This window comes from Halichoerus grypus, chromosome X, assembly GCF_964656455.1.
Source record: "Halichoerus grypus chromosome X, mHalGry1.hap1.1, whole genome shotgun sequence".
NCBI lineage: Eukaryota > Metazoa > Chordata > Mammalia > Carnivora > Phocidae > Halichoerus > Halichoerus grypus.
Genome location: NC_135727.1, coordinates 85,417,893 through 85,424,531, shown reverse-complemented (window position 1 = coordinate 85,424,531; position 6,639 = coordinate 85,417,893). Strand labels below are relative to the sequence as shown.

At 42.0% G+C, this 6,639-nt stretch overlaps 1 pseudogene; it reads left to right on the top strand.

Moving 5' to 3' along the window:
- Positions 1–3,062: 3,062 nt before the first annotated feature.
- On the top strand, positions 3,063–3,591 carry LOC144380399 (protein FAM156A/FAM156B-like; annotated as a pseudogene).
- Positions 3,592–6,639: the final 3,048 nt, after the last annotated feature.

The following is a 6,639-nucleotide window of genomic DNA, read 5'->3' as shown; positions in this document are numbered from 1 at the left end:
GTCTGGGGGATAGGCTCAGTGGAAATGGGACTTCTGGGTGTCTTTTGTACCCTGGGGCCTTTCTGAGCCTCTTAAAGGAATCAGAGCAAAAATGGCCACAGCCAAACCTCTGGCCAGAGCAGAAAATTCATAGTCTGCCCTTTTTAATAAACTCTGCAGGACAAATAGTCTCCTCTTCTGCTTATGTTGCTGAAAACCACAGCCTCCAGCAGTGTGCTCCCACAGCTACTCTCAGAAGTGTTTTCAGGGGCCCAGCAAGATCTCTGCCCTTTGTCCTTTTAAAACCTCCCGCAACTGTGGGCTTGTGAGTGCTCCCAAGGCTCAGGAATGGGGTCTGGTTCCACCCTAAGGCCCCTTCCCAGCCGCTACCACTCTGTGAGTTTTTGCTCTGTCCCAGGTGCTGTTCCCAGATTTTTTCAGGCTGTTCAAGGAAAAAGCAGTTATCTATCAGCCAGGTTCGCAGTTTCTGGCAATCCTGGTTGGGAGGCCCTTCCCGAGCTCGCTGATCACAACCTGCTTCCTGGCTCCAAAGCTCTGGCCCTCCATGTTTCAGGAATCTCCTTTTGCTCTGTGGTCCCCTGTATCCTGAGAGCACAATGCCCTACCTAGAATTCTGTCTTTTCATTTCCAAAGCCCCCCACAGGGAGGGGTGTCTCTTACTAGAGCAGATTTCCAAGGGCACTGATTTTGTGCTCTAGTGTTCTATCACTTTCCAGGCACCAGCTTATGGCAGTTCCCTCCCCCTGTTTATCTTCTGATATCTCCCAGCAGATTTATGACCCCACCCTTCCTACCCTGTCAAACACAGCTGCTTTTCTGCTTGTAGAGGTCCAGATATATATTCTTATATCTCAGGTTGATTTCGTGGGTGTTCAAAATTGTTTGATAGATATCCAGCTAAATTTAGGGGACCAGTTTAAACGGGGTCCTCTACTCTTCCACCATCTTGCCTCCTCTTCCTCCTGATGTGGTTTTAAAATTAAAGTGCTAGAGGCTGGAAGCATCACAACTGGCAAATCACTCCACACTTCTATGTGGTCCCGCACTCATTTATGTCTGTTAGTTTTCTGTGTCTCAATAGAATGTCCACTCCCACAAGTACACAGACAGCAATGCCTTCTGCTTCTATCCTCTACTCCAGGGATATCTGGCAGAATATGACCAGGTACACACCAGGGTGAATTTAAGGGAGTGGAGTATAGGAGTTTGACCATCTGACCTGAGTATGGCTGCTAGACTGACATAAAGATCAAGAGGGAGCAGTGTGGTAAGGATCTGACACACAGTTTTAGACCAAGTCTTAAGTTGAACTCCACCACATCCATATTACCACCTGCAAACCGAGTTAGTTATATGCCCATTGCCACAAAAGACACCTAGCTCTTGTACTCTTTGGCTCATATAATCTTCATGTAGGTTTCAATACAGCTTTTATTGCATTCTCAATGCTTAACATATTCTGCTCAGGTGGAGAGATTCTTTTGTGCAAAACAGCATCTTCTCACTACTCAGCTTGGCTGGGGGAAGTGGTGTGCAAACTAAAGTAAAAGGACAAAGATCCTGGAAATACAACGTGCAAAATATGAGGTTCAACGATGGTCATTTCAGAGGATTAATGGATAGATCAAGGAAAAGATTAGCAACAGTGTTGTAGGTTGTTTAACACTGTTGATCACTTCTTGGAATGTATATAGGATGCTCAGAAAGAAAGGAGAGAAAACCCCTCGTGGTCATGGAAAGCTCCTTACTGGAGAACTGTGTGCCAAGATTTTAAAAACCACATTTTACATTTCAATTAGAGAAAAGTAAGTCCATTTGTGTTCTCACTGCAAGTCATGGAAGGATTTCTACAGGCAGCTGAGCAGCTTTTTGGACAACAAGTCAAACCAATGATTATGAGGGTGAAAAATCAAAAGAATGGAGGTTCCAGGATGCAAATTATTGGAATTTAATAAAATGCTGCCCTATGAAATTACATAAATGCTTATAGAAGAATAGATATTATTAGCTACTAATTATACTTACAGTTATATTTAGAGAATGAATGTGGAAATGTAAGCCAGGAATTAATGTCATTCACTACGAGATACCATTTGCATGAACTGACATGCAAAAAACAGAACATAAGTTACTGTTTCTGAAATGCTTATGATGTGCCATGCACTATTCTAAGCTCTTGAGATGTATTATTTCATGCAATCCTCCGAATCTAGGAGGTAGGTCCTGTTATTTTTCCTATTTTGCACATATGAAATGAAAGCACAAAATAGTTAAGTCAGAGGAATAATAATGGGTTTTCTTTCTTCTTTTATCACCACTTGTTGCACTCTGGGTTCTTCTGGCCATACACATCCCTTGCTACCTTCCAGCTCTTTGACAACCTTCATCTTCACCTTCCTGTATGGACCCAAGGGCCAGGTGGAGCTGTGAGCATGGACAAGACCTATATGGATCCACTCCAGAAATGTAATTCAACGTTGATTCTTTTCTTTCTTTTTTTTTCAATTAAGAATTTATTTATTTATTTATTTATTTATTATTTATTTATTTATTTATTCTAATTGAAGTATAGTTAAGACACAATGTGACATTAGTCTCCTGTGTATGACATAGTGATTTGACAAGACTATACATTATGCTGTGCTTGCAAGGGGGGCTACCATCTGTCACCATACAGTGCTATTACAGTACCACTTACAATATTTCCTATGCTGTACCTTTCATCCCTGTGACTTATTCATTCCTTAACTGGAAGCTCAATGTTGACTTCTGAATCTTTCCCGGTGATTTCTAAAGAGACTTCCCAGGTGGGGCACCTGGGTGGCTCAGTCGTTAAGCGTCTGCCTTCGGCCCAGGTCATGATCCCAGGGTCCTGGGATCGAGCCCCACATCAGGCTCCCTGCTCAGCAGGAAGCCTGGTTCTCTCTCTTCCACTCCCCTTGCTTGTGTTCCCTCTCTCACTGTCTCTCTCTCTGTCGAAAAATAAATAAAATCTTAAAAAAAAAAAGACTACCCAGGAAATCACAGCAGCCTGTCATCCTTCCTTCTCAGAATTGCTAATGATGAGCTTCAGTGACCTGAACTCCTGTCCTGGCACCAAATACCCTGCCCCTCTACCAGAAGGGTGGCTCCAGCAGTGGTACAGGGATGAGAAAACCCTACAAGAGAGGTGTTGGGAAGGATCAGAGTCCTCTCAGAGGAAGGCAACATTTCCGGGGCATATGAGATGAAGACATCTAGATCATGTGGCACCTTATCAGGTTCAAAGGAAAACCAGAATCTCTTCCTCAGGTGATAGAGATTAGAGTGGATTTCAGATGTGAATGTCAATGTTGATATTGCCAGAGCCATAGGCCAAATATCTCTGGGATGCCTGCAGAGAGGAAAATGGCCCTACCTCCTTCCTTCTGGGAAGTGTTGGAACAGGGTCTCAGTGGCTTGACACTTAGCCTGGGTACCAACTGGCCTGGACTTCTGCCAGAAGGAGTACTTCAATAGCAAGAGAGGGGGGAGAAGCTCCAACTGGAGATGCAGTAGGAAAGCAAAAGAATGTTTCAGAAGCTCTTAAAATAGTGGTTGAAAGAAAACTGAGACTCTCATCCTCACGTGACAGAGATCTGAACGGATTCAGGCACAAATGCTGGAGTTGCCACATCCTGGACAGAGATTCCTTTTGGGAACCAAAGAGTAAGCAATAGAGAAATAATAAGGACAGAGTTATGACTGAAAACCCTATCAGCATGAGAATTGATCTAATCCCAGGAAGGTCCTAGTCTTTCCTGCTTATAATTTTAGCATCCCTTTGGGGCATGGTGGGGGGTGCTAGTCTATAGAAAGGATGATTGAGTAACAAAGATTCTTAAATCCCCATGATATGGTTCAAATGATGCCAGTTGTTGCCTTCCTTCCTTGAGACTTTGTTTTTACCCCATATCTTAATGTCAAAAATACACAAAATATCCATGTCCTGTGAATCCCTTTGTAATTTCTATGTGCTTTTCTCCCATTTTATTGACTGCTTCCACAAAGAATGCTAGGTCTGATAGAATGCATGTGTGTAGTAGAGTTGAATTATTGAAAGGAAGTCAATGATGAGATCCAATTTCAAGAATCTGAAGCAAGAGGATGCATGGGAGAGGTAGCCACACCTTGCACTGTTTTGGGTTAAACATTCAATTGAAGTAACCTACATGTAAGTAAGTTTCACTCCTTAACAAGGGAGTATCACACTCTCTTGAAGAAATTTCTGATGTGTTGCCTCAATCATGAATACCAAATAGATGTGCATTTTAGAGTCCAGGGTGCATTTCAAAGGAACATAATTTTAAAATGCAGGTTTGTCTATTGGTATTGATTTTTGTCCTGCCAGAGATGAGTTGATTAAATTTAAATGCTAGGGCAGCTCATCGCAATATCTCAAAGGAGTTTCTAAAGGTATAGAGTCCAAATAAGAGAGGAGGAAGGAGACCTGGGAACACATTTGGTTCACCAGGGGGTGCCATAATTGGAGCAGCTATTGAAGCAGCCTGGCAGTATAAACCTCCTCCCTTACTGGTTGGCAGTGGGAAGAAGTCTCCTATGGAAGACTATGGGATTTACCTACAGGAGACCTATATGAGCACCTGTGCGTTTGTGCTGGTGCCACTGACTTGTTTTTCAATGTCACTCCCCATACTCAGATGCCCCACATGTGGTTATTGTACAGAGGATCAACATCTCTGTGTGACTAGAGGACTGTGTCAGGGGTTCAGATGCATATTTTAGTTTTCATGACATTTAACTGATTTAATCTCTCCATGTTTTCTCTCTAGAATCCTCTAATTTTACCAGATCATGTAAAATAACCTTCTTCAAATGTGAAAATACATTCTCTTCTGGGTCCACCTGCTTTCTGATGTAGTTAATATGGACTGGGATTTTATCCTGTGATCTCATCAGAGAATTTGAGAGGTAAAATAACCCTGACATGATTTTCCCCCAAATCCAAAGATAACTTGTTTGTTCAACACTTGAGTTTGCAATACTTTTATGTAAGTCATGAAATCAACTATAGAAAGAATTACCCTTGATTTAAGAGAAAGTGCACCATTTTTTTTATCATAACTTTATCACTATAAGTGATTAGAATGTTTCATTTTTCCTTCTTCAGTGTGTTTTTAGGATCATCCCTCATTTTTTTATAAGAGCTGTGTATTGCTTCTATAATTGCAGTAACAAACTTTCTTTCTCTACCTGCCTGATTTTCCTCTTCATTTCTTCACCTAGGTGGTTGTTACACTGATTTTTCTCTTTGTACACTTCAGTATTTTTTGTTCTCTTCTGAATGCACAATGAAAACTATTTTTTGTTGTTGTTCTTTTAATGTTCAGAAAGAAAAAGACTGACTAGGAGGAGGAACACCAATCTATGTAGCAGCAGTTCTATTTCCTTGGATAATCAGATGAGCCACACCCACTGCCAACATGAACCCCTTTGGTGCCTGCTCCCCTAAGTGTCTAGAGGAATCCAAAATGGCCAGGTGGCACAAGCTCAGCTTCCAGTTCTGTGGACCCATTACCACATCTTCTGGTGGAAACCTTCATCCCTTAGGTAATAAGACCTACAGCTCAGCAGAGTCCACTGTCATGGGGATTGGAAGGAAATGTCTTGAGTGGTTCTACCAATCTCCCACCTTTACCTCTAGTTTCTCTTATCTGGTTGTCCTATGGGAGAGGTAGACCCGTGTACTTTTCTCTGAATTAATTAAGTACTTTCTGTGTTTTCATTTTGTCACCACTATTGACTGACCATTTTTACCTTTTTAAAATTTATTTTCTTAGTTGTTGCCCTTGGGTTTATGATACATGGCTTTAATTAATTGGAATCTACCTTCAAATAATATTATCCCTCTTCATGTGTAGTGAAAGGACCCTATAACAGTGTATTCTCAATTCCTCCTTTGTATCTTTTGTCCTGTGGACACCAGAACATGTTTTCCCAACTCAGCCAGATGTGAGTCTTCACAAGAACATTTTATCATCTTATGTCTATGGAGCTGTTACTGTTACATTTTAACAACCATTGCTCCCCAAAGTTCTCAGATTCCGTCTTAAATGTCATTTATGTCTGACATTGAGGGAATGTGAGGACTCAGAGAAAGAGGAGGTGCTGGCAGGTGTAGGTTGATAATATCATTCTGATGCCACTGGACCCAGATGAGAATCAATGAACTATAGAAAAGTACATCTTCACAACCAAAGGGAATGCAGGGGTTACCAGAGGTACCTGTCAATAAATAGGGCTTGGAGGAAATTGTACATGGCTGGCCTCATTCTGGAGAAGACAGAATCTAGGCCAGGGGCAAGAGTGTTGGAGGACTGATCAATATTACAGAATCTTGTCAAAGTTAGAAATTGCCGAAAGGTACTCTCTTAATTTGCTCATATGGAGCAAGTCAACAAAGAGTGAGATTGAGGATACTGACTCAGAGTGCTAGCTGGAGTGCTGCTAGGACCAGCAGTCAGAGTGTCCAGATAGGGTGAGCCTTCTCCCCCATGAAGGAAACAAAGGAAAGAGCTTGTGTGTTGGTGCTGGTGCCCTGGCTTAAATGTTCCAAGTGCCTCTCCTTGTTTTCTGGTGCCCTTATTGGGGTGCATGTGA